The sequence below is a fragment of the Carettochelys insculpta genome, chromosome 7, assembly GCF_033958435.1.
Source record: "Carettochelys insculpta isolate YL-2023 chromosome 7, ASM3395843v1, whole genome shotgun sequence".
NCBI lineage: Eukaryota > Metazoa > Chordata > Testudines > Carettochelyidae > Carettochelys > Carettochelys insculpta.
The window spans coordinates 39,471,965-39,484,796 of record NC_134143.1 but is presented as its reverse complement, the minus strand read 5'-3'; positions in this window follow the sequence as shown (position 1 = coordinate 39,484,796).

Sequence of the window (12,832 nt, the reverse complement as noted above, 5' to 3'; positions counted from 1 at the left end):
CATGTAGCACTTTAAAGAGCAACAAAATAATTTATTAGGTGATGAGCTTTTGTGGGACAGACCCACTTCTTCAGATCATAGCCATACCAGAACAGACTTGAAATATAAAGCACAGAGGTCCAAACATTGTTATCAAGGTTGACAAATCAGAAAAATTGTTATCAAGTTTGGCAAATCAGAAGTGCAGAGGGACGTGGGGCAGAGGGAATTAAGAATTGGATAAACCATCAAAGTATGTAAGAGAGTCCTTATTGCTAATCCATTTTAAGGACTCTTCTACATACTTTGATGTTTTATCTAACTCTTAACTTCCCCTCTCCCCGCACACACGCGTACACACCACCATCCCTCTGTTCTTCAGATCTGCCAACCTTAACAACAATTTTTCTGATTTGTCAACCTTGATAACAATGGTTGGACCTCTGTGCTTTATATAGTGAGTTCTGGTAAGGCTATGATCTGAAGAAGCGGGTCTGTCCCACGAAAGCTCATCACCTAATAATTTATTTTGTTAGTTTTTAAAGTGCTACAGGACTGCTTTTTTGTTTTGATAGAATACAGATTAACATGGCTCTCTCTCTGTCACAATGACAAATGTTATGAGACTTTTATAATAAAATGTATTTTCTAAAAAATACTTACTTCACCTCTAAGTTTAATCTCTTGGCTCTAAACATTAGATTTCTCTAAAATTTAACACAGGATGGATTTAGCTGAGGTTCAAAATCAATTTTTCTCTGGTGCACATAAAATCCATAAAACATACATAAGCACAAAGATAAACAGAAAACGGGATCAACGTTTTTGGTTCTTTTCACTTTGAGTTCCGTGTTTGTACTGTTGTATGTGTAACAAAGCCACACCAAATTCAGGAAAAAAGGCAAACTCTCCCACAGAAATCATATAATTAAGTATTACGACAGGACGCAGCTTACGCATAAATAAACAAACGCAGGGAGGCCAAAAGCAAAAGTGGTAGCAGGAATATTTGCATAAAGGTGCAGCATCACTTGGTATATTACATATATAATTATCTGCAAACATAAACCCCCAAGTACCTACAGGAGAGGTGTCTAATTTTTGCTTTGTGAAATGGTCTCTGATAAAACAAAACTGTCACTAAATTTCCAGAGACAATGCAACTTTAAAATTTCAGGTCATTTAATCTGATAGACTTCCCCTCTGCTAATGTTAAATCAGATGGCGAGTTATCCATATAAGCTGAAAGCAAAAATTGCAGTAATAATTCTATATTATTTCTTAATGAGAGGGCTGCTATGTGGGAGAACCTCAGTACTATTTTTTAATGTTCAGTAATGAAAGACAACTGCAGAGAAGGAGGAAGCCTCTTATCTCCACTACCCCAACCCTGGAGAGATTTACCTATTGAAATCCTAATCTGGAATCCCTAGCTTTTATACTTCAAACCCTCAGCCCAGAGGCCAAAGCCACGCAAACTAATGGCAGCCTGAGGAAACCTAACCTCTACTACCCAACTCTAACTGTTATTTGAAGAGCTCAACCTGCTCCAACTCTAATCCTACTCCAAAAAGCCCTGTCACCCCATCCCAAACCCTAGCCCAAGAAACCTCTCAGTTTCACAAGGCCTCACCCTATCTTGAGCAGCTCTATATGCCTAATTCTAACCCTAGTCAAATGACTAGGACCTGCTCCATCTCTAGCCCAGAAAGGCCTGCCCTTCCATAAACCATGCCCCAGTTCTAGGCAGGGCCTCCGACTGTCTCCAACCCTAGCTCTCACCCAAGAAGTCATATTTGTCCCAAAACCACCGCAACCCTGATCCAAGTCCAGTGAGGCCTACCTTCTCCCTAGCCTGAGGGCCCATATGCCCCAACCTTAGCTTTAAGTTTAGCCTAACAATCTTCACCTGCCCCATTCTAATCTTTGGTGCCCGATATGTCCCTTGCCCTTGGTAGTTCTACTCTTCACAGCCCCAAACCTACTTTTGGGAAAACTTCCCCTCCAACACCTTAACCGCTGGCTGGGGAGCCCTACCTTGCACAACCCTAATCCAAACCTAACTTGATTTTACCATCCCATTTGCAACTGTAGCTTGGGACTCCTGCCCTCTCCAGCCCTATTCTCCACACCCCTAACATTGTGAAGCCTTATCACTACTCTAACCCTGCTCCAGGAAGCCTGAAATCCTGACCCACCCCCTGTTCAGTAAGCTTCTATAGAAACCTTTCAGCTATAAACAAAACACAGGCTGTGCAGGTGACAGGGTCCAAGATAAGATCAACCTCTAATGGAAACTGTGGTAGTTGGAACAGCTATTGTGGCCAATGCCTATCAGGACTGTTTTCTTATTGTCAGAGGTTCTACCCAACTACCCATGCATAACTTTACAGCTAATGGACACCAATAAATACACTGGTAGCTCATGCCAAAATCCACCCTTACGTTTTTAAAGACGTGATTGTGTAATTGTAACAAGTTTCTTTTAAAAGTGAGCTGAACAAGTTAACCATGAAGGCAGCACAACGAAGCGTCACCCTGCAGTTTTACAGGATCTCTTCAACAGGTGAAAGATTTTACTCTGAACTGGCAGAGAAGCTTTGCAACCCCATACAAAATTAGGTGATTCATTTCAGGATGATGGCTGTGCTAAATGACATTTCTTGTTTTAGGAAGCAACATGGCAACATCCTTAGGGACAGCAAGCCAGTTATGTTCACCATTCCACATCACAACTGGTACCTTCCCTTCATAACAGAGTCTTTACACACTAGAAGAGTGATCTACAGGAAGGACAACTTCTTCACCAAAGAAACCAAGTGCAAAAAAACACTCTAGAAATAATTAAGTATATCTTCAAATTAAAGTGGGAATACTTGAGAAAATAAATGCTTGGTGAATTAGTCCTAGAAAGCGGACATGTCATAAATATTTTGTTACGTCTGTGAATAATTATAATGGACCTGTTTTAGTTACTACTTTGACAAGCAATATTTCAAACACAATAGAATAGTGGTTTGATCCACTTCTGATGTGGTGAACTATTTTAATCACCTGTCTGAGAAATCACACAAACCTCATATAAAAAAAACAACACACCATTTACTATCCTTACTAGCTACAGTAGAAACATGCTTCATAAAACGTATCATTCCACACTTCTACAGTCGTATGAGGCAGAAGCTGAATCATAAGTCTGTTGGGATGGGTCTTCAGATAAACTCAAGTTCAGGACTCTTGACTCACGCCTCATTCCTGGCCTTGCTTTTGCCCCTTTTGATTATTGAACACTGGACTGGGACTCTGGACACTAGGTTTCCAGTTCTATTCAGCCACTGATAGGTGGAGTCACTTGCCTCCCTGTGCCTCGGATTCCTCATTTCTAAAACAAAAATAATAATACTGACCCTGCTGGGAAAATGCTTTGAGCTCTACTGACGAAACGTGCTAGATAAAAGCTAAGTGTTGTTACTGGATTGCCTCATCCATTTGATTTTTTCTCTTCTCCCCACCTAAAGCATGGACTTGCTGCTTTACATCTCAAGTTAAAAACCTTTATTTTCTCTTTAAGCTTCAGCCTGAACCACCTCTCAGTTTTGTGCTCTGAACTGCAGGTTTCCTGTGAATAAGTAAAGGAATTCAGCTTCTAGTGCAGGGGTCAGCAACCTTTTGGAGGCAGAGTGCCAAAATTTGACCTTTTGACATCTACGTACAGTCTGAGTGCTACTTTTTAAAGTCACTAATATTCCTACTTACAGCAGCTTCGTTAATAAATAAATAAGGCTGTAGGGCTTTACCGTTTAGGAGGAGGTTGGTAGCATTAGCTGGTCTTTTGCCAGTCCACAGGAGGCATGGCGTTAAGCAAACTCCTGGCTGCACAGGGGAGTCAGGGTAGGGCTGAGCTCCTACCTCGCATACCAACGAAAATCAGTTTGTGTTCCACTCTTGGCATCTGTGCTGGGGTTTGCAGATCTCTGTTCTAGTGCAATATGTCAAGCATTTCTCTCCAGCTATGAATTCACTAGAAAACACTTTACCAGTAATGTAAGGGTGCATCTATGTATTCAGCACTGTAGCATATTGAGTGAAGAAGCTCTGTGCTGCTGGGAGAGTGTGCCATCTGCATGAGTACCAACAGGTCTCTTCTGCTGACACAGCACAATGCACACAAATACTTATGTGATGTTGCTCAAAGGGTGGAATGTTCACACCCTGGAGCAATGTAAGCTTTGCTGACATAGGGTAGGCCAGGGGTGTCCAACCCATGGCCTATGGGCCAGAATCCAGTCCACGAAGCCTTTTTATCCAGCCCACAATGCCAGCAGTGCTGCCAATTTTAAAAGGTGTCTGGGCGGCTCCGAGCTGCAGGTGGCTTTTTAAGAAGCCATTTGCAGCTCACTCCACCATCACTTGACTCCTCCTGCCAGCCATGCTGAAAGCATAGCATTTGATTTTAATGGTTTAATGGCCGTTAAGCCAATTAAATTAAGTCCTATTGTTTCAGCACCGCAGGGCACTGAGAGCTACCCCTGCCATGTGGCTCTTTGAGCAGTAAAAGGCTCAGAGCCATGGGAGCGCTGTGCACCACTCTGTGCATGCATCCTTCCCCAGTGCTTGGAGGGAGAAGGGAGTGGCAGGGGTGGTGGCGGTGGTGGTTCCAGTGAATCAGCGGCACTGGATTATAGTGAGGGGAGTGCTTGGCTCTGGAGGAGGGGAGAGGGGAATTGGGTGAAGGCAGGGGGATTGAGAGTACCTGGCTCTGAGGGATGGGAGGGGAGATTGGTGTGCCTGGCTCTGGTTCTTTTTTCCTTTTTGCTTGCACTTTAGTGACAAAATTTCTATCAAATTTGAAATCTGCTGCTAATTACCTTGTCTTATTTTGCTGAGTTTCATGTGCAAACCCCCAGGTGAATACCGTCATGGCATCAGATAATAATGTCTCCCATCTGCATGATAAGATTCTAGTGGTAACCACATAGAAGATTCTCTGAGAGAGGGCTGAAATTTCTCAAAATATGTGACATTTCAAATTGAGAAGCAAGAGAAAATTCAGAAAGGAATTAAAAAAACATAACCCCTGAAAGTCTTCATAGATTTTGTCAGCTAATTTTACCAGGACAAATATTTTTAGTTTTCAGTATCAAATAGATGAAAGGCCTGCTGACTATTTGCCATGGGAACCAAAGACAAAACACCTATTTGTATTATGTGCACAAGGGTGCCTGCCTTCTGTTGATTTTACTGTCCTAATCCCACTTTGACCAAAAGGGCTATTTAAAAAATATATGATAACATGTTTGTCAATTGGCCTTTTCCCTTGTATGCAATGTTGTAGCCATGCTGCTCCCAGGATGTTAGACAGACAAGGTGGGTGAGGCAATATCTTTTATTGGACCAACTGCTGTTGGTGAGTGGTTCCACAGGGTGGAAGAGATCTCAGAAGGTCAGTCATTAAAGTCGGTCGTGCTCTGGTGAGTTACACTATCTGAAAATCTCATCCTTTTTCTTTGAAATACTGTAATAGTTTCCTTTAAGCATAGATTGCCTGATTGTAGTGAACTATAGTCTTTGGCAAGCTTCCCCAGTAATCTTTGGCAAGTTTGGCATGTCCCAGATTAAACTGCCTTCAATAAACAATAGAAATGAAGCTAAAAAAAAATCAGAGAAAAATCTAAAATTGTAATAGTCTGCCTTAAAGTAATAGCAAGGTATTTATATTTTCAGCCAAAATCAGAAACCTAGACAAGTAAATAGTCATTTTGCAATCTCTCTTACCTTTGCCTAAGTCGTCCATTCCAATAGTATTTACTGTGTGGCATAAAAATGGTTCACTGCCAGGGAGAGTCTAATGCGCTGATTTAATGCAACCACAAAGTCCATAATAGTGTAGAAACATTAAGAAATTTGCCAATTGCTGAACGTGAACTAACATTGTCTCATGTAGCAGTAGCCAATGGACCCTAAAACCTGCTATGAAAGAAGTATGTGTAACCTTTAGTAATCTAAACTATCCTATACAACAAAGTCCAGGAAACAAAGTTACTTCTCTTAGCAATAGACACTCAGGTATGTCATGTATTTATTACTATTTGAATTCTCTTTTTGCATGGAAAAACCTCAGGGAAGGGCCTCAAGGGAAGAAACTGCTGCTGATTCCTTTGCAGAGTTTTCTAACCCTAAGTAAGTGTAGAGCCCACCTGCAATGTGGCAAATTCCCCAGGGATCCACAGAAAGCTAGGGTCATGCACATGCAGGTCCTGAGCTTCTACTCCAGCTCGTGGCAGCATAGCTCAGCCTATGTCTAGACTGCAGACTTTTTTTCCAGAAGACAGGCGATCTCTCAGAAGACCACTGTTGGAAAAGCGGACATGTTCTGACAACACCTTTGTACGCTTGTGCCACAAGGCAGAAAGGATGTTCCAGTACAGGGGCTTTTCCCGACATTTGGCCTTGTCTGGATGGGCCAAATGTCAGGAAAACCTCTACCAACAGAACAGTAGTCAAAAGATACGCAAATTGCATGTGCAATTTGCGTATCTTTTGCTGACATTTCCCTGTAAGGTAACCTAAGCCTCACTCTGTGAAGAGAAATACTGTTCTCTTCGTTGAACACCCACCATACATAGAGAGAGTCAGAATTGAAACATTACCTTGCTGTACAAAAGATAAATTCTCTAATGACCATGCTGTATCTCGAATTTAAAGTTTATTTTGATCAGGTGAGAATTACGCTTTATTAAAAAAATCTGTAGTTGACTACTAGAGTTCTATACTGCTGCTGGAGTATTTTCTTTAATAAGGGACTGTCCAATGGCAAAAGTTAAATGAGTTTCTAGATATTGACCCTGGCATCATTTTCAAAAGGTAGGGAAAAGGGGCTGGCGACAGAGGTGGATTTTGCTGGCAGAACCACATCTACACTGCTTGTTTTCTGCCACCAAAATGCAAATGAGCATCCGTTTGCAATTTTGTGAGGCTTTATTTGCATCATGCTACCAGCACCAAGACTGAATCTAGACACAGCCTGTGAGTTGGTGCAACTTCTTTTCTTTCCACTCCTCTCACTCAGGAGCAATATGCAGGGAGCAAGCAGTAAAAGGAGCTGCTTTACAAACACTAAATAAGGATTTAGCCCTTAAAAAAATGGCCTTCAGTCTATAGTTCCTGTGCACCTCCACTGTGTGATTACACAATAAAGTTGACTGCCAGGCAGATTTGATGTAGGTGCTTCAACATGGGTTTACCTAACTCACTTAAGTTCAAAAATTTCTCAGATGCTGGTAGTTGCGTCGTGAAAAGCACCTCCAGCCAGATTGAAGGCTGCCTTCTAGCTATTATGTCTCAAAAGTCAATCTTTATTTAATGAAGATGCAAACTGCACCAGAGAACAAATTATTTTGTCTTTGAATCTACAAATAGAAAAAGATTGCTCGACCAAATGCAACAAATATGGGAAATAGAATCCTCCTGACTAGGTAGAGAAGACCCCCATTTTAAATATTTAGGCAGTCGAGTCACTTTAACTAGTGGGTGAGCTATTCACATGAGTGTTCATTTGTAGGATCAGGTTCTAAGTTTGTTATCCAAGTATCATCCCAGAGAAAAATACCTATCTAAATCATCACTGAAAACGGGTGTACATGCAAATAATAAATCTCAATCAAATCAAAACCAGATCTATGATACATTCATCTCTGTTCTTAACATACCAAAAGAGCTGCCCTGCAAGTGGTCCAAAACTTATACTGGTTCCTGTCCAGTCTTCTTCAGACTAAAGCGTATCATGACCAAAGGTTCTACTTCACCACTTCATCTAAGCTACAGAAAGAGAAAGCCAAGTTAAAGTTGGATTTATAAAAAAGTTCTACACCTGAATTTACCCCAGGAGTTGCAAGAGGGAAGCATGAACTTGGCCCAAATGAATTTCAAAACATATCCCTGAAAAATAACCAAAAAAGTTCACAAATTAACTCAGCTTTTGAGTTGTAGGCTTGTTTCTTCTCCAAAATTGCTCAATGAATTTAAATGTGGTGAATTTATCATTGTGGAAGACTTACATGTAATTAATTGAGTGTGATGTGTTAGAGTTTATGAAATGTGCCTAACACAGCTGTTTTCAGTTGCTTATATTTTTGCCAAGCTAACAGTTTGGCTGAAGGTCTGACCCTGGGTCAAGCTGAGACCCAGGTCTTACACCCTATTACGTTGCTGTGTAGATGCAGTCCCACTGGATTCATGCTCTGGGAGTCTGCCAAAAGTGTCCTAGAATCCCATGTGCTGACTGTATTTGTCCTTGGCCACTCAAGTTTTCCCACACTACCACAAAGGACAAGAGCAGCTACATTTTGGGGAGATGTGAGGAATAATTCCTAAACTGGCATTACAATTAGAGTAGATGCTCAAGCCCTAGGTTAAGCCAGGATCTGCTAAGACCAGTTCTATGAACTCCAGGCTTCCATTGCAGTGGAGATATAGCCTGAGTTTGGAAGTGGAAGATATTCTTCAGTAAAAGCCAAAGAGGGAACTGCTGAGGTTTGTTGCTTGACTAGAAACCTCAATAGAAGGCTTCTTACCTTTATACTGGTACACGTAGTGTTGGCATCATAACAAATAATTGCAGCTTGAACCTGTGCTCAATGAAGCCAATGCAAAACTCCCTTTGATTTTAGTGGAGCACTAGCAGACATTAAGTGTTTGTGAGACTCCTGTGAAATTCTAGTATGATTAGTGTGACCCTATCAGCAGGGTGTGATTGTTGCCAGTCATAAGGTTATGTTTTAAAAAATAAAGAACTCTACAGCTGCAAGGGAATCATGTGACCTCTGTATTAAGTAGCTGTCTATCAAAATACTGACTGATGCATATTAGTCATCATTTGAAACATTCGTTACACAACAAAAGGAAAAGTATATGCCAAAGTCTGAAATTTATAAAAATGGTGGTTAATGAAAAGGTGGGAACTAATGTCATGAGACAGTTTATTAGGCTTCTCTTGTTTTTATGCTGAATGAAGGATTGCCCATCCAAATCACTCAAAACTCATGAGTCAGGCCCCAGAAAACGAGACAGGCTTACAAATTTCTATTGTGAAATAAATTTTTTTTAACTTGTGCTCAGGTCTTGAGCTTTGTTTTTCAGCTTTTCTCTATAAATATAAGGATGGCTAACTTTGATTTCTGTTCAGTTTTGTTAAAGAAAACAGATTCATATAATCACATGACTCTAGGAGCTGGGTTTCTAGGGAAACATTAAAAATAACAAGACTTTCTACAAAAACTGTTGTGTTGTGTGCATGTTGGGAAGTTTACTGATGTAACGGTCCATTAACACATACTGTAAATTGTTCTATCTTTTACCTATTTACAGAAGGAATGTGTACTAACAAAAACAATTAGAATTTGACAATAATCTTAAACATTAAGATAAGTGTTTCTAGCATTGTTTATTCAGCTCTTTAATCACACAATCATAAAATACTAGAACCAGAACAACTCTTGAGAGGTCATCACGTCCAGTAACGTGCACTCAAGGCATGACCAAGCACCATCTAGACCATCCCTGATGGGTGTTTGTCTAACCTGCGCTAACAATCTCCAGTGATGGAGATTCCACAACCAACCTAAGCAATTCATTCCAGTGCTTAACTATTGAAACAGTTAGGAACTTTTTTCTAATGTCCAACCTAAATCTCCTGAAATTTAAGCCCATTGCTGTTTTTGTGCTACCACAAGAATAATTCTTCTCCCTCCTCCTTGAAACAATCTTTGGGGTTCTTGAAAACTGTTATGTCCTCTCTCAGTCTTCTCTGTGATGTTTATGTAGTTCAGGTTAAAGTGATAACCAAATGGGAGCCAATCATGCTTACACCTAGAGCCAAAGAGATTTAGATTTATACTGTCTCAGATATTTAAACAGTAGTAGGGTTTGACTTTGCAAATCTCTCCGGCCCTTCCAACTTGTTTTTCAGTAAGCGATTGCCTGGACTGTTCTGGGAAGTTATTAAAGGAAGATCGGTAGTGAAAAGAACAGAATATCATCAAGAGAAGGTGGTGTGTCACTTTCACCCTTCAGGCCCCAACAATCTATCTTGCATATTTTCCCCCTCTTTCCAGAATCACACCTTTCACACTTTTCTTCTCTATCCTTCCTTAGTCTTCCCCTCCCCACTCTTCCTTCAGTTTTTTTAGCCTTCAGCACCTAATACTTCCTCCTGAGCCTTTCCATCAACCTGCTGTACCCAATATTCATGTCTCTTTTTAGTTCCTTGTAGAGCCCCCCCAACAAATCTCACTTCAAATAATGGTTGTTGGTGGCATCTTTGCTAGAAGCATCTTTATTTGCACATGTAAATACTATTGGGACGTGATGGACAATTTGAGATGGGGCAATTTGGCTTCAACCCCATTTAAAACAATGGGTAATTGCAGCCATTTTTTATTCATGAAATATATTGCCTTGGCTGGGCGAGTAATACAACTTATCTGAGGTAAAGCTCTCAAAGAACCAGTTACTATGGAAGTAACCTGTCATCTTTGATATGGCTTTTGCATATTACCAGGAGCTGCAGTTGCTAACACCACTGAGGATTTGGCGAGGAAAACATATGAAATATAAATTTTTAAAAAGCATAGAAGGAAATTTTGTTTTCCATCTTTACTTTTTATTTACAAGAAAATCAAGAGTATGAAAGAACTATGCTGCTAAGTTTTCAAAAAGACATTTCCTTGTAGTGTAGTCTAACATGAAATAATTATTGAGGATATTGTTTGTATTACTACCTTGAATATTTAATTTTTTTTATTAAAGCAACATACTTTTGGGTTTCTTCCATACAACAGTTTGGTTTACTTTGCTATCTGCAGACACCAAGTAAAATGGCACATTGATTCTTCCTCACATGCTATTCCTTCCAACTTTTCTCAGAATAACAGGTTTTGCCTCCTACGTATCATCCTTTCGTGTGTGGCTATCTCCATTTATAAAATACACAAAATACCTCTACAGTATGACTATGTGCGCTTCAAAATTGAACATTCCCTTGCCACATAAATAATATAGACTCTCATCCAAAACCAGAAACCCTTTTTCAACAGTTCTAGAAAAAATCCAAAGAAAATACAAACCATTTCAGAGGCATATACATTTAACACTGAAAATATCTATTGTTACTACTCACAGAAATGTAGATTGAAAAAGTTCTTGAAGTTTCTTTCATGAGCAAACTGAGGGACAGAATTTACTAGCACCTATAAATTCAGAGTAAGAATTAAGCAGTATTTAGTTTAGTTCAAACAAATGCACTGGATTCCAAGCAGATTGCTAAAATGTTGCTTTTCTGAAGATGTCCCAGCTCACATTTAGGGAGAAGCAAAGGGACTTTGAAGTACCCTGGGCACTTCCAAGTACTGGTGGGTGAGCCGCAGCTAGACGTGAGCTGGGACTTTGAAGTTTAACACTTAGGAGTTGCTGTGGGGGGAAATTTGCTTAATGAAGTGCTGCATATGCACCACAGCACTTCATTAATAAACTCCCAGCACTCTACTTACCATGCTCCCGTCGAAGTAGGGAGCAAGTTTAGACAAGCCCTTTATATTTTTTCTACAAGCCTTTCATCAATTCAGGGGCATCATTTGATGTGTGTTATTTTTCCTGTCATCCTTTTGCTGTTTTCTTATTATTACTGTATATCTTCACATGCAGGTTGAACCTTTCTAATCTGGAACTCCCTTTCCTGGCAACATCCATAATCCAGCATGATCCATAATCCGCTTATGAGTGTGGCCAAGTTTCCCGTTGCCCCATAAAGTTTGTTTACAGCCACCAGTCCTGGCTCTCAGTGTTCTGTGCTGTTAGTTATCTCTAATTTACCCATAAATGTCTTCTACAAGCCTTTTAAGCAGTGGAAGTGTTGGCAATGCTGCTAGACATTATTGACCTCCCACAGTCCAGCAAATTCTCTCATTTAGCACAGGTAGGGTCCCAAGGGTACCAGACTAGAGAGGTTTAACCTGTATAACTCTACAAAATAAAGTACAACTAATAGACTGCCTTCATTGTAATTAAGTATTGCCACAGATAGGCCGTGTCTACACGTGCACGCTACTTCGAAGTAGCGGCGCCAACTTCGAAATAGCGCCCGTCACGGCTACACGTGTTGGGCGCTAGTTCGAAGTTGAAATCGACGTTAGGCGGCGAGACGTCGAAGTCGCCAACCCCATGAGGGGATGGGAATAGCGCCCTACTTCGAAGTTGAACGTCGAAGTAGGGCACGTGTAGACGATCCACGTCCTGCAACATCGAAATAGCGGGGTCCGCCATGGCAGCCATCAGCTGAGGGGTTGAGAGACGCTCTCTCTCCAGCCCCTGCAGGGCTCTATGGTCACCATGTGCAGCAGCCCTTAGCCCAAGGCTTCTGGCTGCTGCTGCTGCAGCTGGAAATCCATGCTTCATGCACAGGGTCTGCAACCAGTTGTTGGCTCTGTGGATCTTGTGTTGTTTAGTGCAACTGTGTCTGGGAGGGGCCCTTTAAGGGAGGAGCTTGCTGTTGAGTCCGCCCTGTGACCCTGTCTGCAGCTGTTCCTGGCACCCTTATTTCGATGTGTGCTACTTTGGCGTGTAGACGTTCCCTCGCAGGGCCTATTTTGATGTGGTGCTGCTCAACGTCAAAGTTGAACGTCAACGTTGCCAGCCCTGGAGGACGTGTAGACGTTATTCATCGAAATAGACTATTTCGATGTCACTACATCGAAATAAGCTATTTCGATGTAGCATGCACATGTAGACGTAGCCATACAGAAAGTAGATCTCAATAAACTAAGTTAGCTAATTAATTTTCAGCCAGTGCTGTGTGGCT